The 15,813-nt window shown below is 43.1% G+C and overlaps 1 long non-coding RNA gene across 2 annotated transcripts in view; it reads right to left on the bottom strand.

Moving 5' to 3' along the window:
- Nucleotides 1–9,427, bottom strand: part of LOC110948030 (uncharacterized) — a 177,880-nt gene extending 168,453 nt beyond the window's left edge. For both annotated transcript variants that reach the window (XR_007936762.1, XR_002595509.2), the window contains exons 1-2: nt 9,184–9,427; nt 5,779–5,952 (exon numbers count right to left, since the gene is read on the bottom strand). This is a non-coding gene — a long non-coding RNA (uncharacterized LOC110948030). The remainder of the gene's footprint in view (nt 1–5,778; nt 5,953–9,183) is intronic.
- Nucleotides 9,428–15,813: the final 6,386 nt, after the last annotated feature.

The following is a 15,813-nucleotide window of genomic DNA, read 5'->3' as shown; positions in this document are numbered from 1 at the left end:
CTCAGCAGTAACGCCGGCGCTTTGCCATGGAATTGAGCCCTATATCCCGTCTGGACAGGGTCACCTCCACTCTATATGTGTCTGTCCATGGGTGTGTGTTGGTGCATGAATGCATATGTGTGAAGACGGTCAGGAAAAACACAAAAAAATGTCTCGCTACAATGACTACAAATCAAATGATGTAGGGATAATTCAGCTTGCTCTCCATCAAATTCGTATACATTTTTATGGATATTGATGTGTATTTAACAAAACAAGGGCAAAGGAAAGCTAAATTTTGCACTACTTTCACTCAGCATAAGCCACAGTTCAACCTCCAGCCAACAAACACTGAGCTGCTTCTTTTTATTGCACTGCTGCACCACCACATGGCATCCAAATGCTTTGTCCAATTTGGATCGTGCCCCGAGTCACATGCCGTCCTCATCAGAGGCAACTGATAGCCTGAATGAATCGCATCCACGCATAAGTGGTGGGCAGCAAGAGGGGGGTGGCAGCTCTCAAAGACGTCCTCTGTCATCCGAGAGGGCCGAGCCATGTGACAGACGACCGAGCATGTGGTATCTCCCTAACCCCTGACCCGGAAACCTTTCCCCTTTCTGCCCCTTGCTGTGGCTAACGGATGGCCCAGAACCACGCTGACTGCCAGCCACTGGGACTCTTTTGTGTCAGCGGTCAGTCACATCAGGAAAGGTCACGCAGGGGTCAGATCCCAAACAGGTGAACTTTGACTCTCCGGTGCAGGCTCTAGGTTGTGGCATTTGGTTTGGGTGTGTAGGAGCACTGATAAGATTGAGACTCGCCGACAGATGACAGATAAGGCATCAGCAATGAATGTATCTATGAAAACAGACCACGCAGACAAGATAACAGTGTGAGTATAGAGCAAAGAGAAAACTACACTACAGCCTTTATCAAGCAGTTGTCACCTCATATCACTTTCATGTATTGTGAAGTGAATTTACGAGAGGCTACATACCTGCATTCAACAGTTTAACTACTAAAGGACAAAGATTAAACTCCAACACAAACGTTTTACAAAACGCTACTGAATTTCTGAAAAATTCCTGACACATCCAGCACATATAAGATGACTCAAGCATCCAACTGATGATGCTGTTATCACTAAATTTTACATTCAAGACCACATTCAGAAGCATTTTATCCAATGTTTGGAACTCTTGGGTTCTTAATCTAGTCGAGATGTTTGACTTTAATCATCAACTACATGTTTATTTTGGCTTCCATTTCCAACTGGGCAGGTAATGGTTCCTGTATTTCTTTCCCTGATCTGAGCTGCTAGCAGTTGCATTCAGGATTTTCAGTGTGATCTCAACTAGTATTAGAAGTCCTTTGCAAGATTCCTGCAAGGCTGAATTAGGAACTCAAAAAACATAGAATGCTATTTAAAATCTGTTTCACAGTAATATTGTTCAAAGCATCAAGGATATCAAAGAAAGAAGGACGGATGATAAGACCTATTATCATTTACCAAGTGTATTTATATTACAATACGTTTTTGGCAATTTAGCAGTATTTAATATGAATTCCTAATGATATCATCATTGATTAAATGGCACACATGACTCGGACATGGACAAGAAGTATAAAACTTGATGGATGGATAGAAATTAATTTTCTATAAAGGTCAAAGGTCTGGAAAAACGGTGCTGGATAGTTTCAAATGCTGACATAGCATCACTGCCTACGGAAGCCTATAAAAAAATTGATTTTTGACATTTGCAAACAAAATTTAAGACCTTTGAAGGCCTTAACTGGGAAATCAACGTTGAGATTTTAAAGCCAGTTTGAGAAATAGTCAATTAAATTTGTTTGAAATACTGCTTAATTGACCTTTCTGACAAGTTTAAACTCTTAGTGTGTAACAAGTTAAACAAACTGAACCTGTCTGTCCTTTAAAGTCCCTCTAATTATTTAATACAGCACTGAAACCTCATTTCCATATTTCCATAAATAGAAGTTTATTCCATAAAAGTAACCCTTTCATCCCTTGAAATGGCTGACATGTAACTCCACACAGCTGCTTCATCCAGAATGAGCAGATATATAAAATCACTCATTCTTCTCACTGCAGCTCAAGCACACCAGCAACTCTTTTTCATCCAAAAGATTTGAGTAATTCAACTATATGTGCTCAAACTGACAGTGATTTTCAAGAGGAAGAATGATTCTGTGAATCTCCACCCACTGAGCTGACAGGATGATTCCTTGTGTTTGGTACTTACAAAGCCCCAGAAGTCTAAATCCATGTTTTTCAGATTGTTCTCAGCACACTGCAGCTGCAAAGGAAAGCTCGGCCATGGCACCAACAGCTTATTTTACTCAAGATGTGTCTCCAAACGTATAAAAAATGTGCTATGGAGATATTTATTAGGTAAAAGATGTGATCTGAGAGGGAGTCTTTGAAATATAACAAGTCTAAATGAGGCACTACTGTGACTAATTGCATCCAAGAAGTTGTAAACAAGCTACCCATATAAATTATCCACTGAGTCTGCCATGAGGTTGGAGAAAATCTACAAATTCCCTGCTCAAACTTTTCAGATCTTTCCTGGAGCAGCCTGAGCGCCGGCTAAGGACTGTTTTCTGGACTTAACCCAAAATCTTTTCAGCACCAGTTGGGTTTATACCCCACCTGACAAACATGACCACCCAGCAGGCCGGCGACATTTACAGTGAGCCGTTTCAGCCCATTAGCCAGCATCAGATCCTCAAGCTGCAGCACCTCGTGAGCAACATGACCAGCGGGGCCAGGATTTAACTGAACCCCAACACCGCCACCATCAGCACCTCGTCTACCACTGCTGAACAATAAAAGCTTGGTGCCGTCACAGGAAAGGGAAATATGGTTCCCCACAGGTATTGCTGCTACCATTTCACATAGCTTCACACCCGAAATCAAGGCTGATGAAATGACAAAGGGAAATTGTATCTAACAGTTCACATCCTCTACATGAGAGGCTATATGTTTGTGTAAAAAGAAAGAGCACGTGAGAGGGAAAAAAAAAACCCAGATGTCCCAGCAGGAAGAGACAAATTTAGAGCCCATCCCATGTCTATTCGGATATGACTCACCGATTGATTTATTATAAATGGAAAAAACTAACGATTCTTGAATGGGTTCAAAGGCATCTTCACAAAAAATAGCTTTTAATCTTCACCACGTCTAGGCCAGCCCTGTAGACAGTTTCATAGGTTTAATTTCCTTCTTGCCACAGCTTGAACTTCTGAACTTGCACTGATCCAAAGTTAGGGTTAAAAACCACAGAGGACTTGTCACACATGTGCCTCTGAACTCACAGTCCTCATGTCCCAGGTTGGCTCCGGAGCTCAGGGGACACATCCTCAACATTGCTAAACCAACATCTCACGGGTCTCGGGTCAAAAATTAAACACAAGAGAAAAGAGGGACTCCAGTGTGATTCGGGCCTGTGGCAGACGGGAAGTTTATTTTTGTTGGGAGCTGCATGACCCGTACAATCAAAACATCCACGTACAGAGCCACACGCACGCTTTCAAACACAAGCACATACATGAGTGATTAACGCGGAAATTCCTCTTCCAGTCCCACTAGCATCTTGTATTATCCTGTAAATCATGTTTACTTTGACAAAAAAAACTGCCACTGTGATGATCTGTACTAGGGAGTTTTCTAGGGCTAATACCGATATTGATTATAGGTAATTGAGAAAGGCCAATATTTTGAGCCGATATACATTCAATGTTTTGTTTTAACAACATGTGACAGCAGACAACCTGTCATTCACAACCAGGCTTCTTCATTATTAAAGCAAACTATAACTGAATATGTAAAATAGGAATAGTAGTGATTAAATTAGGACACTCTCCTCTGTTTATGTGGGATTGACTGAGATTTATCTGTTTGTTTCTTGCATTTACATCTGCTGCTGTTCCCTATTTTCGTAATCTGTCAATGTTCTATCACTTTTACTGTCCAATTCTTAAAGCATTATTAGTTATTATTTTCCAGACTCTGTTTCAGGATCATTTTTTGCTGCCTTCTAACTTCCCCAATAGCCGTCAGCATAGCCTTGGCCGCTGTGAAAGCAGCTAACTTCCTGGTTTACGGCAACAGCTTGGGATTCTTCGATACCAATAATTGGAAAAATGTGCCACAGTAATCAATCAGGTCGATGATCGTTTAGCCCATCCCTAATCTGTGCATCAATTTCCTTCTATCTCTACATTTCTAAGTGAAATACGTCTTAAAGAACAGGGCTTTTTTTAACTTTTTTTTTCATGGAATTCATCCCCTCTCTGACCATCTGGCCGGTCAAATGGGTAGCAGCCTCAAAGGTCACAGCAGCTCTGGTCCATCGTGACCCTGTCAATACCGCTGCTGCACTTATCTGTAATGGAAGACACTCTGAAAGGTTGACAGTCAAGTGGGAGGTCGTCGACAGGGTACTACAAGCGAGAGTGTGTTTGTCTTCATATGCGGTAGCGGCGACTGTTCTCAAATGACTGAAGCACGATACATGAGGATCACAGCCAGGATTGTGCCCTTGAAATGCTCACCAGGGTGCATGTGTCAACTGGTGTGAGTGCTCGGATGAAAGGCAAAGCAAGCGTGTCACTCGGTTCTGGGAACTATTACACACTACGTCTCTGACATGCTTAGGAACAATGTACACAGGAGTAGCAGAGCCTATAAAAAGCCTTGTTAGAATAAAAGCGGGGCTGTCCTCACTGCGATAGACGTTCCTGCACCGGAGCCAGATAATAATGAAATGCCGGTGTCAGACAGGAGACAGGGGAAAGAATCAGGCCTGTGGAACGGAGAGCTAATAATAGCAGCTGAAACTGTGCTATTCCCACCACCGACTGAGGAACCATCATCGCACACACAGAGGCTCAGACAGACACACACTGGCTTGGCACTGAGTCTGAACAGTAACCTGATCAAGCCACCGCAGAAACCAAAGCAATCAGGAATCAAAGCAAATCCAGAGAGTGCGTGTGCGTGCATGTGCCGCACAAATGCGAACGCCGAGCGGACGAGTGTGTGCAGGGTGGAGAGGCAAGCGAGCCAGAGATAAATGGAAGCAGAGTTTGGTGGAAACCACTTTTCCCTCCATAAAGCGGAGGAGCGCATGTTTCTGATGTGCCCTACCAGAGAGGAAAGAGGGCCTTTCATTCAGCATGAGGAGATCTGTCTCTTCTCCTCTAGCCCCTCATTTCCCCCCTCGACTTCACTCCTAGAGAGCATCTGAAGCCCATTCTCTCTTCCCCTCGCTCCCCTCTCCATCACCCACAAATACAACAAAATCTCCCTCTCCCCCGACAAGACGAAAGGCTTTTTCCTCCTAATTGTACCCAGCCGTCACGGAGACGAAAGAGGTGAGGAGATCGGAGAGGAGAGGAGAAAAGGAGCGGAGAGGAGAAAGGACTGGGGAGAGGAGCTGAAGCAGGAGGGGAAAGAAAAGGAAGAAATGAAAGATGTGTTTGTTCAGTACCACAGGCTGACACATCTCTCTTATATCTTGCCCAGCCAAACCATATGCCCCTGGGCCACAGAGGGAGGGAGGAGAGAAAGATGAGGTGTAAGTGTGTGAGGAGGAGGGTGGCGGAGGGGGGGAGACGCTTATAATATGTCTGTGCAGGATGCAGAAAATCGCAAGAAGAGGCGCATGCCATGTGCGCTGTAGGTAAGAGCTATTCAAGGTCGGCCAGGGACAGAGCCAGAAATATAAGGAGAGGAGTGGACAGTGAGCAGATACATGGCGAGACACTGACTTGAACCAAAACGGGGGGCTTCTGCTTCGACCCGTGGCCTCTTCTTCGCTCCTCCTGCAGCCTCCCAGTTGACCACACATGCCGCCTGGCACCGTCGCGGACGCCAACGCCGCACGACACAAGAGCCGCCGTCAAAGCCTCAGACACTCCAGCAGCAGGAGCCATCAGGCCTGGCTGCAAGGAAGGAGAAGAAGAAAAAATATATCAAGCAGTTTTGATTACACACAGGCTTCCAGGCTGGACACAAATGGTGAATGTCAAACACCATTCTTGACTGCTACTGTATTCGGGAACGGTGCTGTTTGGTTAGTTTTGGGTTACTGGCCAGAACTCGAAGCTTGCCAAGACGTTAACATATAGCTTTGATTTGTTAAGTCGAATGGTGAGCTCTATGTACACAGTAGTATCCTGGTTGTATGACCGGGGCATTGCATGTACGTTTCATATGTGTGAGTGTGACTGGCCCCACATGTTCAACTCCCACTGAACCAAGCGTCCGATTCCCCTGTTTATTGACTGGAAAGTGATACCTTTAAGGGCTTCATTCATGCTACATTACGTGAGGTAAATTCAATAGCTCAGGCATTATGGTTGGGTCATTCACCTTCTTGCCCTGGGTGATTTTTACATGTTGGATGTCTGCTTCTCTCTGCCTTTTTTTTTCCCCCCTTCACAGAAGCCATTGTACTTCCCAGCGCTCCACTGCTCAGCCTCATTTCTCAGCAACACCTCCAGCTCAGGACGCTATACGTCGCCCAGAGGGCTGGTGAAGTTGGTTTTATTTTATTCAGTGTGAGTTTTACGCACTTTTAATAGGGGGCAGAAATTTATGCGGGTTGGGATTTTTATCTGCTTAGATTCCAGCATGTGAGTTACTGGAGTGCCATTAAATGTAAACTCCTGGAAAGACGGCTGCTTCTAGGAATAGATCCAATCGTGTGTGCATGTGTGAGCAGCTATCTGCAGCTCATGGTGTGGATTTACAGCGTGCCTCCGGTCCATATCGCTCGCATATGCAAGCGTGCACACACACACACATGCGCGCTCCTGGGTGCGGAAGGTGCGCTCTTTATCACTGTGACATTTCCATTTAACACACAGCCCAATAGCTCTTACGTTCACATCCATGTTTCCTGTGCCCCACGCTGAGGCACAATACCAACCACTTAACATTTAGCAATGGCAGATCAGCGCCAAATTCTTCAACTTCCCACTGCTTCCATGGGAAAGCTCGTTATTTATCTCTGATTTAGAGCGGCGAGGGTTATGAAGGGACCACGGCCCGCTACCAGGAAACAAAGGAAGCACGGGCTTTACTGCTGCTTTATGGCGCACATTTAGGAGGCAGTCGTATCTGCTCTGAACCTTAACTGTTGAGTTGCAAGTTATGAGGAAAAGGCATAAGGGAGGACAGGAGTTCCCAACCTGGGGGTCGGGAACCCCCAAGAGGTCTAAAGATGGGGTCACAGGATGATTAAAGGGGTAATGAAGATAAAAACATCACTTTTTTCTGGCTCTTGTCTAATTCTGGAAAATACTTTTCCTATTAAGAGCCCTCCCAAATTGCTTTAAATGAATCAAGATGAGAAGTCAGAAGCAGTCTTTGGTTGAGCTGTCCACAATTTAGCCACAGCTTGTGGGGACAGGACAGTAGAGCTGCAGCTAACACTTACACACATTACTTTTTATTGTGCTACAGTGAACTGAAGGTCATCTGGACTGACTGATAAAATATCAGAAAACTATAAGAAGTAACCATCAAATTCTGGGAATCCTTATTCAGATAAACCACACATGAAATCTTCAAATTTGAGACACTTGGAGCAGAACAATGAGAGTGTTTATGCAGAAAAGTATCTTAACCAAAGTCAAAGCAGATGAATTTTCTGCAGATCAAATCAACATCAATCATTGTCAATCCATCCATCCATCCACCACTCAATCCTCATTAGGTCATGGGGGGTTGGAGTCTGTCCCAGCTGACTTAGGGTGAATGCAGGTGACACCCTGGACAGGTCGCCAGTCTGTCACAGGGCTACATATACAGACACACAATCACACTCACATTCACACCTACGGGCAATTTAGAGTAATTAATTAACCTCAGCATATTTTTGGACTGTGGGAGGAAGCCTTAGTATTCGGAGAAAACTGATAACTGCACTGATAACTTTCTTTACTGCTGCATATCACAATGAATTTGAATATTTTAAAACCTGGACAATTCATTGAAATATTACCAAAATGGCAGTATGACCATATCAAGTTTGCAAGGGTAGTGCTGCTTTTAAATAAGGTTGGATTAATTAAATACCGTGGTGCTGCAAAGATGCCCTGGATTACATTTAGATCTGATTCTCCAGATGGAAGAGAGCATGCTTGTTTAGTGCAAGCACAAATGGCATCATTTGGACATCTGAAATCAAAAAATTACTATTCACACTAAAACCGTGACTTATATCATGATAGCTGTGAAAAATGATCACGATAACAGCATTTTGTTGCAAATTGTTCAGCCCTCCTCTAGAGTTTCAAACAGGAGAACGAAAAGATTTTGAATCCAGAACAGCTCATTTAAATATTATCAGAATCCCAATATGACCATATCCAAGCTGCAGTATTTGGTAAAGTTAAGATACGTCACTCCATATACCATCATAAATGCAGCGTTGTGGTGCTGCAGAGGTGATCCAGATTACATTTAAGTCAGACTTTCCGGATTCAAATGTATTCGATTCTTTGGTGCAAGTTAAAATCACATTCAAATCCCAAAAAAAACAAAAAAAAACAATTTCCTCGAAAATCGCAACTACAATATCTGTCAAAAAATGATCGCAATACAATTTTGTTTTGCAGATTGTTCAGCCCTGCTCTAGAGTGGCACTCAGGAGAAGAAAAAGAGACTTTGAATCTAATGTAATTCACTGAAATATTATCAAAATCGCAATACGACCATGTTCAAGCTGCTATATTTTGATAAAGTTAAGATGTGTCAGTTCAAATACCATCATAAATGAAGCATTGTGGTGCTGCAGAGATGCCCTTCAAATCAGATTCTCCAAATGTAAGAGAAAATGCTTGTTTGGTCCAAGAACATGACCATAGGGATAAAACATTTTTGCATAATTGTTTAGCCCTATTCTGGTGTTGCAATCAGGAGTCACTGCACAAGACCACACATTCAGGAGGCAAAAAGTAAATTACTGTGTAGAAAACTTATTTGTTGTTGGGGCCCAAGTCTATGAAGCACATGACATGTCCTTTTTTGTTTGTTGAAACTATTTTCCTTTCATTTTGGAGCCTTGTTGACTTCATTCATCTGTCAACCACCAACTGAGTGAGCCACCTAAAAGAAAAAAGCTCTTGAGAAGTGTGCTGGACTTTGTGTTCGTGACTGTATCTCACCTCGGCCTTAATGCAAACCAGATGTGACGGATGATGACTTTTCTCCACTCTTTCATTTGCTACCGGTGGATGCTGACCCGGGGCGGCACGGCTGGCCCCGGGGTCCCGGTCAGCCTCAGGGACGCTCCGCTGCGCCGTTTAACGCGGTGATTAATCACACTGAGCGGCCGACGTGCTGCGCCTGAACACGGCCGATCAGCACCAGTAAAGCGGGGGAGCTCCGGCCGACACAGAGAGCACTTTGTGCCGGGAACACAGGTCATTGTCTGCCGCGACACCCGGCCCGGGGGGGGGGGGGGACATGAAGGTGGACTTTGTGCGGCTGTTTTGACAACCTCAGCCGGGCTTCCAAAAAAACCGCATGTGTGCCACATTTCCTACTTCATATCCTGGTTTGGTTACCAGGATTACTCTGGATTACAATAACACATCAGCTTCTGTTTCTTCTTAGGCCTCCTTTGATAAGTTTACGTTACTTTATACACACGACTGCAACAAAAAGTTGCGAAATTGGATTCACAAATAAGTTCTATCAAGAAGGCCCAAGCCACAGGACATATTCTTATTCAGTGATCTTCTGCAAATGTGTTCCCCCAAGTGGGTTCTAACGCCCCCTATAGGTTTCCTCCTTTATAAAGGGTATAAATAATTTTGGAAATGGCATTCATTGCAAAAAAGTGAAACTAAAACAAGCAAGAAATACAACAGAAATAGTGTGAGTCAGTCACAAACATCACCAACACACCAGAAAAAACGTAGCAGTTGCACAAACACTCACTGCCAATCAAAATCTAACATTGAACATACAATCTGGAACAATCTGTATTTACAAATGACATACTGCAAACATTTTTCATGTTTTCAAAATGTTTCTGAAGTAGATACAGTATATAGATCCTCACTACCTCCCTAAGTGATGCTGCTTCAGATTAAAGAACCCAAACTGTGTTTAAAGCATCAGTGATTATTAGCTATGAGGCTCACTCATCGACTATAGTGTATGAGCACAGATTTTTAGTCCTCAAGAGAGCCATGATAACTGCAAACAAAAGAATCCACCAGACACCAACTCATTCACAGACTTTGTATTTTATAACAATACAAGCATATAGGCTATAAGATCCAAAGCAAACTGATGTGGAAGTCTGCAAAACTGGGAGAAAAACATTTGAAAGTGCTTCAAGCTTCAGTAAAAATTGCAACTGGACTTCTCTTTTAGGTTCTTGAAGGCATCTCACCTCTCATCCAAGAGACTTCTACAGTTCTGACTGACTGATGGGAAGGTTCAGATGCATGGGCGTAACCACCATCTCAGAAGTGAGGGGGACAAATTTTTCAGAGCGATTTATCATTCTCTTACATTTAATTGCACCGTCCTTAGTGGCTAAAGAACTAGATAATCCCTAACAGCCACAGTACAATACCAGGGAACCAACTAGGCTAGTTCTTCAAACCAGTGGTTCTCAACCCTGCTCCTCAGGACCCCATGTCCTGCATGTTTTAGATGCTTCCCTGCTCCAACACACCTGATTCAAATGATCAGCTCGTCATCAAGCCTCTGCAGAAGCCTGATGACGAGCTGATCATTTGAATCAGGTGTGTTGGAGCAGGGACGCATCTAAAACATGCAGGACATGGGGTCCTGAGGAACAGGGTTGAGAACCACTGCTTTAAACTATAAAGTATAAAACTTTAAACTATAAAATCTAAAGTTTTAGTGGCCAAACTCAAGTTGAATTGACAACAATGTCCTTTGAACATCGACTGGACGAGTAGCCAAAGGTGCCAAACACGAAACACGAAATGATCAGTACTGCCTGGTTTCTCCCTGCAATAGATATCTTATTTTTAGGAAGTTATAATCTCTCCTTACCTGTAAAGACCCTACATCAGGGGTGTCAAACTCAGTTCCTGGAGGGCCACTATCCTGCATGTTTTAGATGTTTCCCTCTTCCAACACACCTGATTCAAATGATCAGCTTATCATCAAGCTCGGCAGAAGCCTGATAACGAGCCTGATCATTTGAATCAGGTGTGTTGGAAGAGGGAAACCTCTAAAACATGCAGGATAGTGGCCCTCCAGGAACGGATCTTGACACCCCTGCCCTACATCCTTGTCCCTGCTGCTGGCCTCTGATCCATCTCCTCCCTGACTCTGCTCTTTCTGTTATGGCAATAAACATAAAAAAAATGTGGTAAGAAAAATTCTGAAATAGCATTAGGAAGAGTAAAAATTGCAGTAGAATTTAACCTCAAAATCACTTTAACCCATAGATACATATTTTTTTCTCAGCCACTTATATATATTTTTTTCACCTCTGCAGACCCTGCATGGTCAACATTACTGCTGGCCGCCGCCTCTGGTCCATCTCCTGTCTGACTCTGCTCTTTGTTATGGAAATAATCATTAAAAAATCTGAAAATCAAAATTCTGAGATAGAATTAGAAAGAGAAGGAGTAAAAAACAGTTGTAAATTTATACCATAGATAGCCTATTCTTTATTCTCCTCCCTGACTCTCCTCTTTTGGGACCAAAAGACTTAAATACATGGAGAGCAATTGTGAGCACATCTTCTGCCCAGAAATGAAAGAGGACTGGGTTTATTCCAAGAATAAACTAATTAGCAGTAATGTAACAGAGGCAACCACATTTGAATTATTGTTAACTAGCTTAACATATTGATATATCGCCACGTTTTACCTTGTCATCATTTAGCTAACAAGTCTAACATTGTTTGCATCCAACAAGGTCACACAACTTACACGGTCTGTTTGGGGAAAAAAACTGTAAAGTTTTTTGCTTCTTGCTGGCTCTGGCTGGTTTGCTAAACATTACTCCAGACGCACGTTCTGCACTGCTCAGCACAGCAGCACGTCTCCTGTGGAACACCTGCGTTAGCATGCGCTCATGGTGCATTCAAAGACGGCTCGGGAAAACACGTTACTTGATGCTAATAACGGGTTTAGCTGTTGTAACGGCTGAAAAAAGTGCGGGGGGACAGAGGGGACAGATGTGGAAAGTGCGGGGGACATGTCCCACGCGTACCCCGCGTCCGTTACGCCCATGTTCAGATGTTAAAACAAGCGTCCAGACTATGAGGTCAAAAACAAATCTGTGTGAAAGAGTCCAAAAGTGGAAGAAACCCCAACAATTTAAGAGTCCTAAAAACTTCAGTAAAAATCAACCAGACTTCTCTTAGGTTCTTGAAGATGTTTCACCTTCATCCAAGAGGCTTCTTCAGTTCTGACAGGAGGTTCAAATGTTGGTGAAACATCTTCAAGAACCTAAAAGGATGTCCATTTGCTTTCTACTGAAGCACCTAGAATTATCATGATCTGGATGACTGAGATTTTACAGACATATGTATTAGTAGAAAAGGAGGCAAAGTGTTCATCTAAAGCATCGGCTTAAATCCAAGTTCCTCACTCATATACCATGCAGTCAAAGAATAAAAATAATACTTTTATGCTTCAAGAGAGCCATGCAAGCAAAATAATCCATCAGGAACCAACGTATTCATACTTATAATAAGCATCCAGACGATGAGGTCCAAAACAAATCTGTGTGAAAGTTTCCAAAAAGGGAAGAAAAACTAACATTGAAGAGAACTAGGTGTTTCAGTAAAAAGCAACTGGACTTCTCTTTCAGGTTCTTGAAGATGTTTCACGTCTCATCCAAGCGGCTTCGACAGTTACAACTGTCTGATGGGGAGGTTCATTGAATTATCCAGCCTTAAATGAAACTCACAGTACAATAAGGTCTGAAGAGTAGAATAGAAATCAATAGATACACTTTGTTGATGAAATTCTGGGAGAAGCTGAGTACGAGAACAAAAGATGTCGACACACTCATGTAAAGCTTAGATAGATAGAAAGGGATGAAAACATCAATTAGAATGTTTGAAAAACACATGAATCAACTGATGTATGAGCAGCTGGAATTTAAATGGGATGAAACTGAAAAACCTGAATTGCCCAAAGGCTTTAGATTGTTCAGCAGGTTATCCCACGCTGCAGCTCAGTGAGTAAAACTGGATTTTCCAGGTTCAGTAAAAACAACCGTCACCTGCGGCAATATCCAGTCATTTGTATGGTAAGGATCCACATTAATAGACAGTAAAGAGGTAATATGGGGGGGGGGGGGGAATGGGCCCTATAAACGAATAAAGCCCAGCATTTATTACACTATAGAGAGGGAGGGACACCCAACCTCTGCAAACAGCTCACAGTGATGAGTATTATCACCAGTAATAAATCTGAATGCAGAGTGAGACCGATGAAGCCTGTGTAAGACATCACCGTAATCCAGTAACATCTTGAGTCAACCAGATTCAGAGCCATGGTTGTGTCAACTGGCAGCTTCTGAACTATTATTACTGCTCTTGTTGGGGCACCTGGTTTTACAATTATTCACACCTCAAGGTATGCAAGTCCCACGTCGATAATAAGCCATCAGCCATATGAGTTGATGGGTGACTGCCTACATTTGAATCTCCCCATCGGTTAGAGCTGAAGAAGCCTATTGGAAGAGAGGTGAGATGTCTTCAACAGCCAAAAAGAGAAATCTAGTTCCTTTTTTAAAAGGCCTGGATGACTGAGAAATCTGCACAGAAGTAACATTTGTGAGCAAAATTTATGCTAAAGAAATTAGAGAACAGATAAACAGATGACATTAGACTGCAAAGTGGATTGTAATGATCATCCAGGGTTTCCAGACCAAACTTTATGGGCAGAAATACATTTAATTGTTGTCTGTTTTCATCCTCAGCTAAACTTAATTCTCACTTTCGCTTTCTTGTTTGTTCTGAAGTTCTTCCCTGCATCGGTAATCTGCCTCGCTGTCTTCAAAATGGTCCTTTGTGGACCTCGAGCTTGGATTTGCATTTGTCAGCCGTAAACAAAAGTTTAGTAGCCAAGATGGATGGGAAATTCCAAAAGTGACTCAGAATCATAGGTCAACTTGTTCTCTGGCAACTAAGCAAACTCTGTGATATGGTCGAAAGGTCCAGAATAAGCAAACCTTGAGTTGTTGTGTCAGCTGCTGTTTTGAATGTCATTATGCTGCCTGTGAGACCAAATGGCATACATTAAAGTGCAGCTTAAAAATAGTTTGTCCATCAAAACCACTCACTGTTGTCAAGGCAGCAAACACGTAAATATGTGGAAGTGTGTTTGTACCGGCTCTAAACACTGTGGAGGAATCGCCGCAGGATAACTCCAGGTTTTACCTTTGCTTACAACATGCAATTATTTTTGTTTCTTCTTGCTCCAGCAGAGCATAGTGGTGTGTGTGAGTGAGTGTCTGCGTTTGATATCTACTGATGCGATCAACGTGGAGAAAGTTGATAACTGGCAGGCTGAATGCTTCAGGAGCCGAGCCGATCAAGAGAGCTGTCAAAGGGGCTTTTCATGGGCCCTGCAGGAAGCTGGACAGCAGTGTCCCTGATGGGGACTCTTCAGCCTGGCAGACGTACAGGCGGGCAGAGCCGGGTGAGCGACTTGGCACCGGGAGCGGAGCCGGCATTCTGGTGCTGTGGCTGGCACCAGGACCAAGCTGGCCTCTCCAGTGGCAAGGGGAAGATCTCTCTCACACACACACACACACACACACACACACACACACACACACACACACACACACACACACACACACACTGCCACACTCCTGCTGAGGAGCAAACGGAGGCTGGCAGGGAGGGCTGCTCTTCAAAAGCTGCTGTTGTCTGGAGATGGCTTTCATGTGAATGGGAGCCTTAATAGGCGTTGTGTGACGGCTCTCGCTGCACGCTGAGCACCGAGTGATCCTCTTCTGTTGGGTTTTAATTAATAAGCAATGTTTGAAGGCCACAATGCACTTGGAGGGACAACACAGTGACTTCTTGGTGGCCTCGATGCTGTTTGTTTTCGGGTTGTACTCCAACTCCCACTGAGGTGACCGCATACGCTGGGAGGTGCTGACATTTTTCATAAACTATTTTTGCTCGACATAAAAAACAAACAACACAAACACTTTCAAGTCTACCAGAGAGCTGCGGCTTTTGGTAATGAAGTTGAAAGTCTAGATTTAGGGAGGCATGTCAGCAGCACCTGCTCTCAAACTGAGTAACAGTAATTGTAATCAAAACAAAACTTGGCACTGTGAATGTGTCTTATAAAGTTTGTAGAAGAACTTGTAGAGGACATCTGAATAAAGAGTATGTTTTGAAAAGTAACCTTTTACCTTAATATAGTCTTGTTTTTATCCCAAGATGAGGGAGTTCTAAGGGTTTACTTGGAAAATTGCCCTTCAATCTTCACCCTGAATTCTGAAATTGATAAAATAATCATGTTCTCATTCTTTTTTAAAACATTTTGTCCTCTTTGTTGTTTGAAGCCAAGTTTACCTACTGTCTTTTTGTGTGATTGTAAACCACACAGTAAGAAAAGCTATATAGTACGTTAATTGTAACAGTATGACAACAGCACCAAAGCAGAAATAAGCGCACTATGGAGAATTTATCCAAGAACAGGTGCTCAAATGCATATAAATATTTTCAGTGTAAATAACTACACCGTACCACACACATATATTGTAAGAACACAAAGTGACTCACTGGGAAACACAATTCACGTCTCTAAGTAATTCTTTCA

This window comes from Acanthochromis polyacanthus, chromosome 16, assembly GCF_021347895.1.
Source record: "Acanthochromis polyacanthus isolate Apoly-LR-REF ecotype Palm Island chromosome 16, KAUST_Apoly_ChrSc, whole genome shotgun sequence".
Taxonomy (NCBI): Eukaryota; Metazoa; Chordata; class Actinopteri; family Pomacentridae; genus Acanthochromis; species Acanthochromis polyacanthus.
This window is presented reverse-complemented; position numbering and strand designations above follow the sequence as displayed.